At 37.2% G+C, this 18,137-nt stretch overlaps 1 pseudogene; it reads left to right on the forward strand.

Moving 5' to 3' along the window:
• Window positions 1-1,718: 1,718 nt before the first annotated feature.
• LOC129237177 (40S ribosomal protein S3-like) overlaps window positions 1,719-18,137 on the forward strand; it is a 91,572-nt pseudogene continuing 75,153 nt past the window's right edge.

The raw sequence follows: 18,137 nt of genomic DNA on the forward strand, positions 1-18,137 counted from the left end.
ATTGGACTGTAATTAAATTTGTTTTTTTTTATTTCTAGATTAAAAAAATACACACACACACAACTGCTTTGGTTAATGGATGCCTAAACTCAATTAAGTGCCACACTTTTCTATCTTTTGCGAACAGCCAACTCACACAAGCAAAATTGTTTCAAAGTGTTTTGCGGCAGGAAATTATTAATAATGCGCTCGATGTGGCCACAGATTGAAACTTATTAATTTGTGTGCGCTTGCAATAGACAACAAAAGCAAAAAGAACAACAACAACAATAAAACAAAAGGAACTGCAACAACTATAGAAAGATCAAACTTTAAAGCTACAACAAAAATCACCAACAATTATTAGTTGTACAAAATCCATAGTAGGGCATCGGATGCAGCGCATCTGTCAGCATGTGAAGGCGGCATTAGTCGCTTACCACACAACTATAATCAGCTGCCTGCCACAACGCGACGCAAGACCACATAATTCAAATAAAACACGCATCCGCCACACAAAATTATCAATGCGCGGCAGCAAGTGAAGTGACGTAGTGAAAGTGAATGCTTATGAGTGCACACATCTCACGCGTGCATGAGCAAATGAAATTGCAATATTTGAATTTCTGCAAATTAAACGCAACAGCATGTTGCATGCAGCATGAGTGTGAAGTTGTGGCAGAAAATAGATTAAAAGTGTTAAACGCGAATAAATGGAAATGTCTTAACATTTTCTGCAAAACGGAAATTCACTGCTACATAAGAAAGTACTAAAGGCATAGAGTTAAGAAGTTGAAGAAAAATAAGAAAAAGTTTTTTTTTTCACTACTGAGTGCCGTCAAAGGGCAAGTGTGTGTATCCGTTGACTGAGTAAAGAAATAAAAACGAGAAAAAAATAATAAAAGTAATAAGAAGCCAAATAAGTGCGAATTTCCACACAACGTATAAGCGAACAAAAAAAAAAAAAAACAGCAACAAAAAAAAAAATAAGTAAAACCAAGCAAAAACTATTTGTACGGCAACACGTACGCCGCGACGCAAGCAACTTGCGCTTGATTTTCTGGGCTGTGTTTGTGTCTGGGCCGCCTGCCGATCTGTCATAAAATATCAATTTGTGATTTTTCAATTTTGCCGCCGACAGATAAACACAAACGTGCCGCAAGCGCTCATCTTATCTCACCGCTCCCACTCCACCGCTCTCATAACCGCTCGATCATTTATTAGCCGCATTAGACGTGCCGTACATTCTAACTAAGTAATAGTAGTAGTGCGTGCGTGCATGTGTGTGAGTGCAAAAAGAAAACTAATAATTCGTGTAGCGAACGCGTGTGGCAAGCGTAAAAATAAGCAAATAACGTACGGCAATAACAACAAAAAATAATACATAAAATAAACAAACTTAAATTGTGCTTGTTCGCGGTGCGTATTTAACCGCTGCGGTCTGTGGTAACGTCGTGGCAAAACGTGCTCGCATTAGCTTAAGCCACAATTGGCAATAGTCATTCCCATACGCGTACATATATATGTGTGTAGGTTGCATAGTTACTAACATACGTTGACACGCCGCTTAATCCATTCAAGTCATTTCGCGCGCCAAGACATCCAGACAACTCGTCTTTCGCTATCAAACACACACTCAGACGCGCACACACATACTATATAGGCCGCATCATCCGTGTGACCGAATGTTTGCTTGTAATTTGCGGTCAACGAAATTGCCTCTTAGCTGCTTTGGCTTCATGTCGGCCATAGTACCATCGCTGCCGCTGAATTGCTGCAAGTGTGGCGCACAAGAAATCAAGATGTCAACGTTGGCGCAGCAGCGACACTCGAGCAGTAGTTGCTCGTCGGGTAATCAGCCTCAAGTGCGGTGTGGTGGCAGTAAAAAATGCCGCAGCGGGATTAGCAATTTTACTCAGTGCTTAATTACTTGCGCATTGCTGTTGCTCTTGGCTGCCGGAAATGGTAAGTGGCATTGCATTTTTGTTTTATCGATTTGTATTTGAAGGATTACACGTACATTTTTATCGATTTATAGTAGCTATGCTGACTAACAGCTGCTAGTCTTATTAAAAAACAAATGTAACTCAACAGAACGGCTAACAGTTCCAGAGTAATTCATTGATGAAGTGGGTGAGGGGTTGAGTGGTTAAAGGGTAACACCACTTTTGGAAAAAACGTTTTTTGGTTTCAAGCATTTCCAGACACAGCCAATCTATTGTGCTAAACGGCAGACCTCGGCGTCATTTATATGACACAACATTTTTTCCTCGTTCACTCCACTCGGGAGCATGAGGCCTCGACAAGACTCAGTCTGCTTACTGGCTGGTTAGGTGATTAGCTTGTCGCTATGACACAACATCAACTCACTGATAAAGTGAAGATTTCCAGTGATTGGTAAAGAACTAAGTGAACTAACGTACAATTTTTTGTTTTCTAAATACTGAGATTGAAAAACAAAAAAAAATTTTTCCTAAAAATTAAAAAAAAAGTAATAAAATTATGTTTTAATTGCATAAATAAAGAAATAAGTAAATAAATAAATAAATAAAAATAAATTTTTTCCCAAATGTTATTTAATCAGTTTGCCTTAAAAGCAAAACAAAAATGTTGAAAAGAACCCATGAATTTCACTCTAAAAACTCTGTTCCAAATTTTTCAACATTTTCAGAGATTAACAGAGAACTAACAGTATTAGTTTTGACAAAACCCATATACAATTAGTTTTTTAATAAAAGAACATTGAAAATGACAAAAAAAATGTTTTACAAACATTTCTAACAAAAAAATGTTTTTATTTTTAATTTTTTACAGTTCTAATTTTTTTAAATCTCAATTTTTTTTTAATTCTTGAAAGAAAAACAAAAAAGGCACTGAAAATGACAAAAAAATTGTTAAGCATACATTTCTAACAAAAAAAAAATAGTTTTTTCGAAACAGTTGTAAAAAAAAATTTTTTTTGGGTTAGAAAAAAATGTGTAAGAAAATGGTTTTTTTTTGATTAAAAATGTTTGCTAAACAGTTTTTTTGTCATTATTAGCATTTTTTTTTCAAATATAAAAAAAAAATTTTCAGATCTTAGGCATATTTAAGAATTGGAGGACATTATTTGCGTTATTTTATGACGATTGTAAAATATCATGAGATTTAGAGTAAGTGACTTGAAAGTATTCATTTACACTTTAAGAGTTTATTAGCGCAGCCTGGAGCCTAAGCAAAGCCTTTAAGTTTCTTTTGTTTTTGCCAGGGATGCTCTACAAGAGATAATCTTTTTAACCTGTTGTGAATTGTGCATTTTAATTTCAACGCAGAAGAGAAAACTTTCGCCTTCTTTCCTCACTTTTCAAGTGCCTTTGATACGATGCCATGAAGTATGCTTTTGTTACAAACTAGCATCTTATGGCCTTTCAACTCATATGATAGAAATCTTAAAACTGCTATACGCAGACACTTCATATCATATCAACATGGAGTTATACTTTAAAGCAAATCCCAAAACCGTCTGGAAATACAAAAAATCTAGAAGGAGTAGTGCCAATTTTCACACTGGTACATTTTTCGATAATAGTCAAGCACGAAGCCCAATCGATGCGGCAAACTTATTTGCTGAGTTTTTTAAATCTAATTTTGTTGTCGAAAAACTTGATCTTTCGTCCGACTTTTCTTCTGATTTACTTTGTGCCCTAAACTTTGGAGCTTTTTTCCTCTCTGCAGAGGATATTAGTAATGCTTTATTTAAATTGAAATCATCCTCTCTAACTGAAGCTGATGGACTTTCAGCAGTTTTGATAAAAAATGTCCGGCCTTGGTCTATGCTCTGAAAATTATTTTTAACAAGTCTGGGATGTTTCATTGACGCATTAAAGCTTTCTTTCATTACGCCTTTCTGTAAGAGTGACAATAAAAATGGCGTTAGAAATTATAAGTCTATTTCAAAGCTGTCAACTACTGCATTGATTCTTTCCCGGCTGGTTTCCAGGTCGTCTGTATTTACATTGGCTTTTCGAAAGCCTTCGGCAAAGTTTCTTATAGGATCTTTGTTAAAAAATTAGCTTGTGGGCATTTCTGCAATGAATAAGCTCTTATTTGAGGAATAGACATTGTGTTGTAATAATTGATAACATTTCATCTACCCGCTATTCTGCCACCTCGGGTGCTCCGCAAGGAAATATTTTGAGATCGCTTTTATTTGTGTTATTCATTAATGGTATCAAAAGTTGTTTATCATTCGCTAAATTTTTGCTTTGTGCTAATGAACTTAAGATTTTCTCAGTGATGAAATCTCAAGAGGATGCCATTAAACTTCAAGCCGATATCGACAGGCTTTACTTGTGGTACCAGAATTCACGGCTTTTCAAATATCTTACTCGAAAACATCTAACATTTTGTGCACTAAGTACAGTATCTCGACATGTGTCCTGCAGTTTGCTAGCGAATTTAATGATCTTGGCGTTATCTTTGATAACAAATTTTCTTTTAATAACCATATAAATTATATTACGTCAAAATCTTTCTCGATGTTGGGCCTCGGCGGACGTAACGCCACTAAGCTCTCTGATACCTTTACCATTAAGTTACTCTATACATCGTTTGTTAGGTCTCATTTAGAATATGTTGTTTTTATTTGGAGATTTAATAACTAAGTATGCCAGTAGTTCTCCCATTACTCGTGCTTTACGGGAATCAAACACCGTTTATAATGATGTTGTTCTCGATATTTCGGTTTCAAGAGTAGCATTTTTAAATCTCTTGAAATCTTTGTTATAGTAGTTTTCGACGTTAGTTATAAATTTAAAATTATAAATAATTTTTTATTAGATTTGGTTCCGTAATATCTACATACACTCCAAGCAGATATATACTTTGTCTTGCGGTGTTTTATGTATTATGCAAAGTCACAGGAGGAGACTGTATGCCTCAGCGCCCATTGGGTTAAAAAGTGGAAGGATAGTGGAGCTTCGTACTGCTTTTACTTTTGAGTCTTTGTCTGTGTTCATACCTACGTTTTTAGATAATCTTTAAAATGAAAATCGTTCGGCTTTTATCTACTCTGCTCTTTAATCAGAATCACACGATTTGTATGCGAGTTTTACCTATTCAAAAAGATGGATTAAAGAATCTGTATCCAATTTTGTGTGAAACACGAAATTAGGTGCGCGGATGCATTCCGAATGTTGACTGTGTCATACGGAGAAGTTACTTTGGACCAAAGCAACGTTTATCGGTGGTACAAAATGTTTTCAGAAGGCTGAGAAGATGTGAACGACGAAAAGCGTGCCGGACGCCGCACGCCCGAGCACTTCAACAACAGACGAAAAAATTGATGAAGTGAAGAAAATGGTATTGGCCAAACGTCGAATCACCGTTAGAGAAGTTGCTGAGGACCTAGACATATCGACTGGCTCATGCCATTCGATTTTTTTCAATGATGTGGGCGTGAGACGGATCACCGCAAAATTCGTAACAAAACTGCTCAATTTCGACCAAAAGCAGCATCGCATGAACATTGCTAATGAGATGTTGAACTCTGTCCGCGACGACCCAAATTTGCTCCAGAGGGTTGTAACTGGTGACGATCGTGGGTTTATGGTGGAAACTAGAACTCTGTCATCTCAATGGAAGCTGCCGCACGAACCGAGACCGAAAAAGCGCGCCAAGTTCGGTCGAATGAAAAAGTTTTGCTTACCGTTTTCTTCAGAATCGCCCGGATTTGTGGAAGAACAAAAATTGGCTCTTGCATTACGATAACACCCCTGCTCACATCGTTGCTTGTGCGCGACTTTTTGGCAAAAAAAAAAAACACACTAATAATGCCACATCCACCGTATTCCCCAGATCTGGCCTCCTGTATCTTTTTCTTGTTCCCGAAACTGAAGAGGCCCATGAAAGGGCGACGCTACGCTACGATTGACGAAATACAGACTGCATCGAGCTGAACAAGATAAAAAAAAATGATTTTTTGAAGTGCTTCGAAAATTGGAAAAAACGTTAGCACAAGTGCATAATATCTCATAGGGATTACTTTGAAGGGGACAAAATAGATATTAATGGATAAATAAGTAATTTTTGAAAAACACAAAATTCGCGATACTTTTTGAACAAACCTCGCATATATAAATAAAATAAAGAACATAAGAACTCCTCTGAGTTTCTTACGAAGGAAATTTTTGTTTTTTTTTGATGTTTAGTGTTCCCTAATCGCTGTCAATTAATTTGGTACGAACTGGTGAATAAGTTTTGCGTTTTATTCCTTTTTCGGACATTTATCCAGTAATATAAGGCGGGAATGTTTTGTCCACTACCCAAATATCAACGTGTGGCACTGTATTATTTTAGTAAATATTTAAAAAGTAATAATAAAAAATAGTAAATTAATAAAGTATTTTTTGTTTTTGTAAATAATAAACTTGTTTTCAAACAAAAAAATTAACTGAGATAAAAAAATACCAAAACGCTTACTCGCTTACTGCATGAAAATTCAGATTTAAATTTAATTGACGCAGCTGCTTTATTTTGCTCGAAATATTTAAAAGTTTAGTCAAATTATTTAGAAAACTGAATTTGGCAAACTGCGCATTAAAACATTGAAAAACAAAGAACCAACAATAACAACAATAATATTGAAACGAATGTTGGCAAAAGTGCGATAACTGTAAGTTAGATTATTTGCTTTCGCAATTGTTGTTATTGTTATTGTTACAAATAAGCCTCACTAAATTACGTCCAGTTACGCGTCTGCAGCTGCGGCAAGAATAAAGCATAGACAGCGAATAGCAAGCGCCGCACCACTACAATCAGCCGTACAATCGCCAGCGCACTGGCCGCAATAGCCGAAGCAGTAAAGCTCGTTGCTGTGGGAAATTAATCACGATTATAATTTAAGCTGAATTATGAGCTAAAGCTGCTACAGAACCAGCCAACCAAATAACAACAGAAATCCAGCTACGGCACACCACAACTTGCTCCAGCCGAATATTATCAACAACAACAACAACAACAACAACAACTAAGTAGCACCATTTCATATCGGCCTCGCCAAAACTAAACCTCAACGAAAACGCCATCCAACTGGGCTTTGGATTGCATTGAAACGGATTTGAATAGGGCACGAAAGCTCAAACATACACACATACATACATACATACATACGTACATGCGCATTGGAGTGGGTCGCGGAAATACATTTTTAATTACCTATCTTAGTTAGAAAACTTACTTTAAGTGGATTTTAGGCCCATATTTTTAATATTTTATTTTAAAGCTTATCCCTTAAAATACTCGAATTAATACATTTTTAAATTTAAAAAATACATTAAAAATCAAAATTTGTAAATTAAATTTGTTTCTAAAAAATAGATACCTTTATAAACGAATAGCATTTCATTTCTAATATTGTAATTTATTTAAAATAATTTTGATGCATTAACTTTAATAAATTATTAACTCTTATAAAATCGAGATTAATAAATAATTTTTATTTATTTGATCAACCAAACCCATAAATGTTTTTCGTTCTTGGCGAGTCTTAAAAACAGGCAAATCGGGTTTTTTCATAAGAATTATATTTTTACTCGAGTAATGAAGAATTAGGAGTTTTTCATAACCTCGACTTTAACAGTTTTCAGCACTCGGCAGTACGCAAATTTGTATGCCCATAAAATCTTCTCAAAATAAGCCTTCAAACTAGGGGCAATGATTGCAATTTTTTTTCTTACGCATGCGAACCGATTCGGCCTAATGCACCGACAGCCATGTACAAATGCTTGCAGAAATCCACAATTGCTAATAAAAACAAGCGAGCAAAAGTTTGCTAAATGCAACTAAAACGTAGCAAAACAAGCGATAGAAGGAGTTATGCACCAAGAGTAAAAGTTTAGATAAAAAAATATAAGCGAAAAATAAAACAAAAATGAAAATCATAGTAGACTGCCATATGCAGCTGGACAGCGAGCCCCAGTGTATTTTGGCCGCTCAAAATTCAGTTATTTTTTATTTACTTACAGTTTTTGACAGTTTGTGTTGTTTTATCATTTTGAAGTGGTCGCAGTGAACGACGAAAAAAGAAAAAGGAAAAATGAAAAATACTTTCATGACCACTACGTTTGAATTGCATACAGTTTTCTGTTTAGTTCCTCTCTTTTTGTCTCTCTCGCTGCTGGTTTGGTTTTTATTCACCTATTTTTTTATATTTCCTATGTTTCATGCTCTTGCACCAAATAGAACGTCTATAAAAATGCTTCCCGAATTCTGGTAACCCAGTTTTATGCTATTCCACTTTCATATATCTAAAAGTTAACCTAACTCAGTTCGGATCTTTAGAGCAGTTATTGGATCAGTGCTACTATGCGAAGCCACTGAGCACATTTGAGTGATGTCGTATTGACCTTTCAAATAAGAAAAGAATTTCGTTAGTTTTTCGTATACGGCTGGACTTATTCTACTTCGATCCGCATCTATTGGAAAACCCCACATCTGCTATTGGCTTAAAACTGTTCATGAATGAGATGACAGAGTAGGGGAAAAAGGCCTCCTTTGGGGCTTTAGAGAAATCAAATCAAGTAGAACTTTTTCTTCTTCTTGATTGGTGCGGAAATAAAACTTTCTCTTCGTCTTCTTCTTCGCGGAAGCTTTTTGGTCGAGTTTAAGAAAGCGCGCCAGTCGTTTGTTTTTCATGCTAACCGGTGCCAGTTGGACACACCAAGTGAAGCCAAGTCCGTCTCCACCTGATGATTACAACGCAGTGGATGTCCTTCTCTTCCTTTCTACTAGCTGGTGCTGTATCGAATCCTTTCAGAGCTGGAGCGTTTGTATTCATTCGGACGGTATGACCCAACCAACGAAGCCGCTGCATCTTTATTCGCTGCACTCTGGCTATGTCGTCGTAAAGCTCATACAGCTCAAGGCTGACATTGTTATCGGTGTTAATGCTGGTTCCTCAATAAACGTAGTCTCTTACAACTTCAAAATCATAACTGTCAACAGGGTCGCCAGTGTGCCGACTGTTTATGTGATAAAGGAGGTAGGTACTTCGTTTTGTCCTCGTTCACGACCAGATCCATTCGGTTTGCTTCTTTATCCAGTTTGGGAAAGACAGAACTAACAGTGAGTAGAACCAGACTCGCTTTAATCATTTGAATCGGCTATGACTACCGCAACTTGTTAATTTCAGCCAAAACAACAAGCAAGAAGAAAACAACATAATTTTTCTTCAAAGTTTTTTAAACTCGCTAAATTTTGTATATCAAAAAGTGTGCATTGTCCATTTCTCTACGTGGGTGTTAGTAAATACTGCCAAGCAGAGTCATTGTTTGAAGATTCGAACCTTCAGCACTCCACAATTTTCAATAGTCGTCATATAGAAATTGAAAATACAAGTTTATTACTCAACAGTGATCTTATCACCTTCAACGTATTCCCCGGCAACTGCGACGCACTTATGCCTGCGTTTGATCCAGCTTTCGAAACACTTCTACAACTCTATTTCCCGTAAAACCATCAGAACCATCGATTTTTCCATCGCTGTTAAAACAACGGGGTGGCTCACCGTAGTGAGTCAAACAGAAAAAATTACAGGGAGCCATATCAGGTTAATTCGATAGCTATTAGGTGGTATTCTTTTCGTTCTTGATTAAAAATTCACGACTAGTGATGGCACTGTGCGACGGTACGTTATCATTCAAGAGTTGTTTTTGCGGAAATCCTTTCTTTTGTGGCGAATTGCCTAACGCAAACGTCTCAATAACGCCCAAAAGATAGTCCTTACTAACTGTCCGATCTTCTGGAAAAAATTCGTGATGTACAATACCGTTGAAATGCATAAAAACCGTGACTGACAACGACGTGGTTTTTTTGTCTATGGTCATTCGAAGTTCTCCACTCACTCGCTTGATGTCTGGATTGCGTGTCGTACTCATAAGCCTTCTCGCCTACGTCTCGTCTGCAGTAATGATGCGCTTGATGAATGTTGGGCCGGATTCAGCCTAGGAAATCATGTGTTTGGAGAAATCAACCTTTTGCCTCTTTTGGTATAAAATGCATGCCCTTTGGGACCAACTTTGCAGAAACACTGCGCAAACCCCAACAATGTCTTGAACGGATCTATAAGCAATGTTCAAGTCCTCAGCCGGTCACATAACCACTGAAAATGTAATCGAAAAGATGCTAATCAGAAAAAATTTTGCATTTTAGATCATCTTTGAATCTTTTCATTTGTTGATGTGGTATTCCAGATTTCATAGGATAGACTCATTCGAAGTTGTAACCGGCTGAACTGAACTTTTGTTGAATATTAGTTTGTCATGGAGGGATCCAACATCAATTTGTGCTCTGCCGCCCACTTTCCTAGGTAGCATCATTCAAATGACAGAGCTCTTCGGAGAACGTGCTTTGTGCTTAGCCATAATTTTACGTACTATTCGCTGAGGATATTCTATTTCAGCAGATGACCATTTTACAACGCCTAAGTTATACAATACCACCGAAATGACAAATGAATTTACAGCGTGCATTTGGTTTTTCCCGTTTAGTTGGGTTTTACATACAGCATGAATATGCCTTTTAAACTTTGCCAATAGGTTTTTACTCATTTGCATTGTATCCAAGATATTTGTATACCTCTGCCAGTTTTATTTCTGTTATGTTGAGACCACTAATTTCCCCAAGGATATGTTGAGGACTCACTTTTCCTTTAAATATTGTGTTCTTTCGTGACTTGTCAAGTCCCATGGGCATTTTTATATCTTTAGACAAGATTTCGACAAATTTCAAGAATAGAAAAGGTGGCGCAGTGGGAATCTTTCAGAATCTCCATGCTTTAGCACAAAACCATATCTTGCCTCATTCAAGATGTGACTTAAGGGATTCAAACTGAGTACAAACCAGAGTGAACTCAACGAGTCACCTTGGAAGATGCCATTTCGAATACTGATTCCGCTTCTATATTGAAATTTTTCAGAAAGTCAATAGAAATCACATAGAGGTTTCTACTATGCTTTTTAGATTGGGCAAGGACTACTTGATCTATAATCAATTGCTCTTTGCATCCTTGTGATGGACGTATCATCTGCAATAATACTGGGCGTTTCAATAAAATATATTTGATATTATTATGATATTATTAGGTGATTTAGCACTGCGACTTGAGTGTATTTCTCTGAGCCCAATTTCCTCAATAAATTTTACTTGTAGTATTCATCCTATTCCTTTTTAGGGAGTTTTCTTTCCTCCTCTGGTGAAATAAGTTTACCGAAATGCTTATGCTGCTTATGAATCAATGATGGACGTGACGCCAGTACATGCTTCACTCGGGTTCATATTCCTTCCTGCAGAACCTGTACGTTCCCAGGTTTATCATCAAAAATTTGGCTTTTAACCCATTCCCGACCTGAAGCAGGGAACTTCTAGTCTAAATATATCTCTATTTGTTGTTCTTGTTGCTGTTAAAGTGGTTGAGATTTCTGCTGAAATAATCCTAATTAGCGACCAGCACCGATTTACTACCACAGTTCTCGTGTGATGATATTTTGTTGTTTTTTTTTTTATTTCTAAGTCAGATCCATTTAGTAAAGTCCAAGTATAGCAGCAAATTCCTTATCTCGATGTCTGAGATCACATTAATTTGCTGTAAGAAAGGCTTATTGAAGGAGCGAAGTCGTGCTCTAGTTAGCCCTGGACATTCACATAAGTAGTGGAAAAGACTTTCCTTCAACCCTTCCGCTTAACAGCTTCTGCAGATGGGATTGGAAGGGAGGTTGAGTCTGGATCCATGATCCCCTACCTTCCAATGACCTGTAAGGGTTGCAGTGATGCGTAAAATGTTTGGTCGAGAGCATACAAATAAGTAATTCGGCTAAAGCATGATAGTGTGAAGCAATGGATGCTTTCATTGAGTTGAGTAGGGTGGTGACTATCATCGTCTCTGGTATGTCTATTGTCGAACCTTTCCGTGCTAGCTCATCCGCTATCTCATTACTGCGTATGTTTCTAAGACCGGCAACCCATATCAGAGTAATTTCAAGCCAATGACTAAGCAATTCTAGTTCCTCTCTACATTGTAAGACTCGTTTGGATGAAATGGAGTTGGAGCCTAAGGGGTTGATAGCTGCGAATTGACTGAGATACGCTGAGCGGAACCGAATGGAAGCCAGCTCCTCCACCACAGTATCTTCCAGTTACCTTCCCTTTGCTCCATTCGGCTCTCGGTGGAAAACGTTCCGTAAAGTCTTTCTTGAGGTTAAGGTCGGGGACTGTGTATTCTGATTTGTTTTAGAGCAGCAAGGGTTCATGTAGGAGAATCTTGCTGTGACCGTAGGATCGTTTTGTCCAGCTTCCTATGTCTCTGAGTCTCACCGCGCTGCAAGTAGTACAACCTGATTTAATATATGTATTTAAGGAAGTAGTGCCTACTACTTCTAAAACATGTAGTAGGACACAAAAGGTCTTTTAGGTCGAAGTGTCGACCATTTGGCACACTACAGATATTAAAATTATTATTATTATTATCTTCATTGGCATTACAATCTTGTGCAGACCATTGTTTCTACAACTACTGCTCCCCACTTCGCTTGATCCTCTACTATGTTTTTCCAGTGTGTGACTCGCAATTTCGCAGGCCGGCTGTGATCTCAGCAATCCAGCGTTTACTTAGCCCCCATCGTCCTCTGTGTCAAATCGGTAGTCGATAGAATGATTAATCTTATTCCATGGTTCCCAGGTTAGTAAGTTGATAATTCAATCTGCAATAGCCCGTTAGGATCCCTGTGATGATTCTAAAATTAACTAAACTTTTCATTGCTTAAATGGGCTCTTATTAGGGTGTTTAATTTAATTGCTCTATTTAATTTTAAATTGAATTAATTATCCACATCTTATATTTTTGCCAGTCAGTAAAGTCCATTGCGCTCTAGATTTTATTTAAATAAATAAAAATAATTAAATATAAACTTAAGAAATTTTGATGCATTTTTAATTTTGAAAATTAGATATTTCGGTGAGTCTTCACTATGACCCATAATGACCCCAATACTAGATTCTATATATTTACAGATTTTTCCGCTATTGCCTTTTGTGCGTAAATTGTGCACAGTCGAAGTGCAGTGTTCGTTCTTTATAGCTCAGAAGCACTTAAAAATCAATGCATTCGTGCATGTGTATGTTTTGTATTTAATTCTGTGGACATTTTTCAAACCATTTACAGCTGCAAAGTGCCTGTTGTGGCATGTTTTTCACCTCGTCTCTATTTCTTATCTCCGCCTTTGCCTTATATGGAGTTCACTCAACCCCTTCCTTGGGCTTACTTGCACATATAAATATGCATATACACATTTATATTTGTATGTATGCATTTAAATTGCATTCAACATGAAATTGAACTATAAAAATTTATTATTATGTTTTCGACACTTCAACATTTGAACATTTCGAGCATTCGACAGTTTCATTAGCAGGCTAAGAGGCTTTTGTCGAAAAAAAAACTCTTTTGTCTCTAACAACTTACATCTTCTTTTGCATTAACAAAAGTAATTAAGTGTAATGCTTGTTTTGTTGTTGTCATTATTATGTCAATAAAACCATCAAACACTACTGCAATAAGGTGGGGAGTGTACGTATGTAAGCCCTGCAGGAAAGCGATTTGTGCCGAACTAATATTTCTTTTTTTCCATTATTTTGGACTCAATTCCAATATGCATTTGTGATGCCGTGTTAAACTGAAAAAAGGCCAAAAATTTGTTCTAAAAATATAAAATCCGTATTAACATTAACAGAGAATAAATCAGCACTGAACTTGAAATTTATTGTTTTGGGTCATTTTTTCCCTGCATGGAATGTGAGAAATAGGTATGCATGTATGTGTTTTGATGTAATTGCTTTGATGACACTTTGCGTTACACGACTTTAGAATTCCTTTGCGGGCTACTTTCAAAATCATTCTGATCACTAAATAAAGTTGTACTCCTTCTAAAGGGTGCTTGCGTTCGCAAGATGCTGAAGTAACTTAATTTAATTGACTTTCAAAGTAATTTCATTTTATGTTTTATATCTTTCTTATGTAAAAGCTTGAAATGTACTTACCTTACTATTAATATTAACACACACGCATGCATATGTATGTTTGTATTACACACATATTTGCTGAAAATCGGAATTGGTGAGCACAGAGTATTTGCCTATAAGGAAAAAAATCTGGGGATATCCCAATCAACATGATTTTCCATTGATTGGTGGAATGTCATGTACGGTTATGCACATAAGGGTTACAGGGTTGACACTTAATCACTCAAAGCCGTTCTCTTCAGGAGCTTAATAGAGAACGTACGGCCTGGAGCAATAATTCCATCAATTTCAAAACCTCACTGCCAGATATGGTTTAATGTATTCACAGATGGCAGAAAAGGGGCGGGAGTGAATGGGCCTAAATTCAAAAAATCGATTCCATTCGGTTTGTACTCAAGAATCTTCTAGCCATAAATATTGGCCATTGAGGTGTGTATGAGGCAATGTCTCCGTTGAAAAATGAGAGGAACCCACATTTAAATACTTTCAGAAAGTCAGGCAGGTTTGAAAGGCCTTCTATAAACTGTAATCACCTCAAAAATGGTAAATGATTACCTAAACCAACCTTCTTTATACGTTTGGGAACTTCAACACAGTATTATTAAGTTGGGTTGCAGCATATGAGGGATATGAGGGAAATGAATTTGCTAAGAATTTAGCTAAAAAAGGGACAAACGTGCTTCTAATTAGTCCTGAGCCTTTCTGTTCTGACTTATAAAAAGCCAAATTAAAGAAATTCTCCGAAAGTAAGAGGAGAAAAAATTCGTTGAACACTGGCGAAATTTTATCGGTCAGCGACAAGCGAAGCAATTCCTAACGGCGGACAGTGGAAATTCTGAAAAAAAACTGTTCGCCTAGCAGAGTGGACTTAAAACTTTTAACTGGTTACTTTACAGGTCACTGTCTGGGCTTGGGATATGGCTTAAAAAAATGGTGTCTCTGAGACCATCATCTGCCTATTCTGTGAAATGACCACCGAAAATTCAGAACACATTCCTTGTGAATGTCCTGTACTAGGCAGAAAAAGGGTACACCATTTTGGTACTAGTATCACCGTGTATTCATATAAATTATGGAATAATAAACCACAGAATGCGCTAAAATTAAAAAAAAAACCTTAAAATATGTTATAAATAGGACAGATTCATACCAGCCCTGTACAAGGATTAGAATTACAAGTAATGATAGCTGCGGATTTTGCAATGAACTAGAAGAGAGGGAAACTCTAGAACACCTTCTATGTTTTTGTCCTGCATCATCTGGATGGTAGGTAGGTATGTGAAATGATTGAAGGGCCTGTCTGGCACTCCTCAAGAAGCACTGAAGCGCCGTTTTGATACCATTATGAGACCTCCAACAGGCAGATATCTACAGCCAGCCAGAGCTGTTGATATAATGGAGAAAGAAGGGAGCATCCAGCAACTTAAGTCATCTAGCTTCCAAACCCGGGCATTTACAGTAAAAGTGCTGAACAGTCTTCTCTTCTGAAGGGTCCCCACAGCTTCTGAAATGGTTGTTAAATGGTAACCCTAGCTTTTCCGCGTGTGTGCAGATCGTTCAGTGACCGGTAAAGACAGCTGCGAGTTTGGAAATTGAATGGCGCGGAGTACAAAGGACTTTATTAGTCCTTCGTATATTGTACTGGGGCCAAAGGGTTTTCGAAATAGCTCATGAAGAAATGGAGCTCCATTTTTTCTGCGCTGAGAAATAATTTGTACAATTGCCTTTTAACAACTGTCAGGGGGATGCCGATGACTGGGTAGAAGGTCTTTAAGGTCAATTCAGTCCTCTTCCTGGCAAGCTCATCAGCAAAATCATTTTCCTCTATGTTCCTTTGTCCTAGAACCCAGATCAGAGAAATGAGATTTGGGTGTTACAGGAGTCTACTAATTTCGTTCTGCACCATGGTGTTGTCAGAGCCTTGGTCGCGGCTTGACTATCGGAGAAAATGTGTAATATCTCCCTCGCTCCGCGTTTTCTAAATATTTTGCATGCGTGCAGGATCGCAAAGACTTCTGCTTGAAAAACACTAGAACCCGAAGGAAATGTGTGAGCTCGACAATATTACAAGAAGCCTACTACAAGGAAACGTAAAGGACAAGCTCCATCTGATACCATAAGGACCAATTGGTTTATGTGATGACTTTCAGCCAGCCAGGTCAACTCAACCTAACCTTAAATATGTTATAGGGTACCTCAGCAGGATTTGCATAATAGATACCGTTTGGTCGCAGTACACAGTAGCCTAAAAAAAATTATATTGTAATAATAGATCATCGGTTACTTGAGTCGGTTATTTTTACAGACGGGTCACTGGCTCGACGCGACCTACGGTTCGATAAAAGATAGGATGGAATTGAAGGTGTCCATACCCACTTTGCAACCACTAGGAAGTACCCCAATTGTTTGAAGCTCGGCAGGCCTGTAGTTGTCGCCTTCTTCCATTGTCGAGTGCATAAAAAATTGTTAAACGTTAAGTTTTTTGATTAAGTATTTTTACAATTCTTTCCTTCTTATGAAATTTCACTTTAAACTAGTAGAGCTTCCAATTTTCATTTTTGTGATGTGATGATGTAAAGAAGACAATATTTAACGAAAAATTCTAAAGTCAAAACTTGATCAGGCATCTACCTTTTCCTAGTTTTCAGCGTTTGGATAAAATTTTGATTTTTATTATTCTTTAACTAAAATAAAAAAAAATAAAAAAAGTCGGTCTCTTAAATTAGGCTACGTTAAATTTCTGCACCTACCTGAGGAAAAATCCAATTCGCCTTTTGTGATGCATAGGAAAACAGAAGGGGGAAAAGGAAGGTGGTGTTTGAGTGGGAGTTGGATGACGACAGAGCGATAGCTACTTACACTTGAAGATAAAATTCGCCGGTTGTGTGATATTTAGACCTGCTAGGTGTAGAAAAAATGAGAGCTCAGATATCTGTTGAAGGATATTATACAAAGTATTGGCATGCCTCTCGGTTCTGTGGTGGGATGCACCTGTGCAAGTGTGAGGGAAATTTATTTTAATTCAAAGTAAATTTTCACAGTTCGGAAGCGTTATTCTGGCGTTAAACGATCCATGATGACTAGCCAAATCTTACTGAACAGAAATGTTAAACAGTTGGCCATTCTTAGCTGCCAAACCATGCTGCTAAAAACAACATCCTAAATTTTCCTTTTTAGATGTTTGAGGGAGTTCTTCTTCCAAGTTGTGGTGTGTGTCTTGAAGTTATTTTACAAATGACAAACAAATTTTATGCCATCTCCGACAGGAAGATGTTTTTTTGTGAAGAGCTTTTACATGGCAGAAATGCAATGGGATATTTGCTATTCGTAAACGAGTGGCGACCGCTATTAGAAAAAAACTGTTTCTTCATTTTGGTTTTTCACCGAGATTCGAACCTACGTTCTCCGTTCCGAATGGTAGTCACGCACCAACCCATTTGGTTACGGCGATTGCTATTAACAAGAACCTTTTCTGTAGTTTTGTGTTTCATGCCAGAGGCTTCGAACCGGAATCGTAATCACTCACAAACCCATTCGGCTAAGGGGGTCGTCATATATTTACCCTAAAGAGTATAAACTTCAAGCTTTTTCGGTATTTACAAAAGCAAAAAATTCTTTTGTGTCATTTCGAAATTTTTGAAAGTTTTCAAATGGACGGAAGTTTTGCGTCTGCAAATCCTAAATCCGCCCAAAACTCGATACCACAGATTTACACTAGCAAAGCGGCATATGCTTATGTTTACATTTATGTATTGTCCATAGATACATTCTGTCAAAAAATATTGGGAATTGTTCATTTAAAAAAAGCGCGCTACACATATGTCTAATTATTTTTTGCTACAATGTTGGTACAACTGTCCTCTATAGTGTCGTAGAGTTTGAGCGTGATCTGTCTATTAGCTGGTTTTTGGCATTTAATTATATCGGTCAACCGCAGGTGTGTTCTGCGATTTTCACTATGAAAAAAAGTATCGAACAAAGAACTTGTCTTAAAATTTATGTTTTGAACGGGATTTCGTGTGCCGAATCGTTGAAAATGTTGCACAAAGCCTATGACGAGTGTGCTTTGTCAAAAACACGGGTATACGGGTATTATAAGGTTTTTG

This window comes from Anastrepha obliqua, chromosome 1 (assembly GCF_027943255.1).
Source record: "Anastrepha obliqua isolate idAnaObli1 chromosome 1, idAnaObli1_1.0, whole genome shotgun sequence".
Classification (NCBI taxonomy): Eukaryota; Metazoa; Arthropoda; class Insecta; order Diptera; family Tephritidae; genus Anastrepha; species Anastrepha obliqua.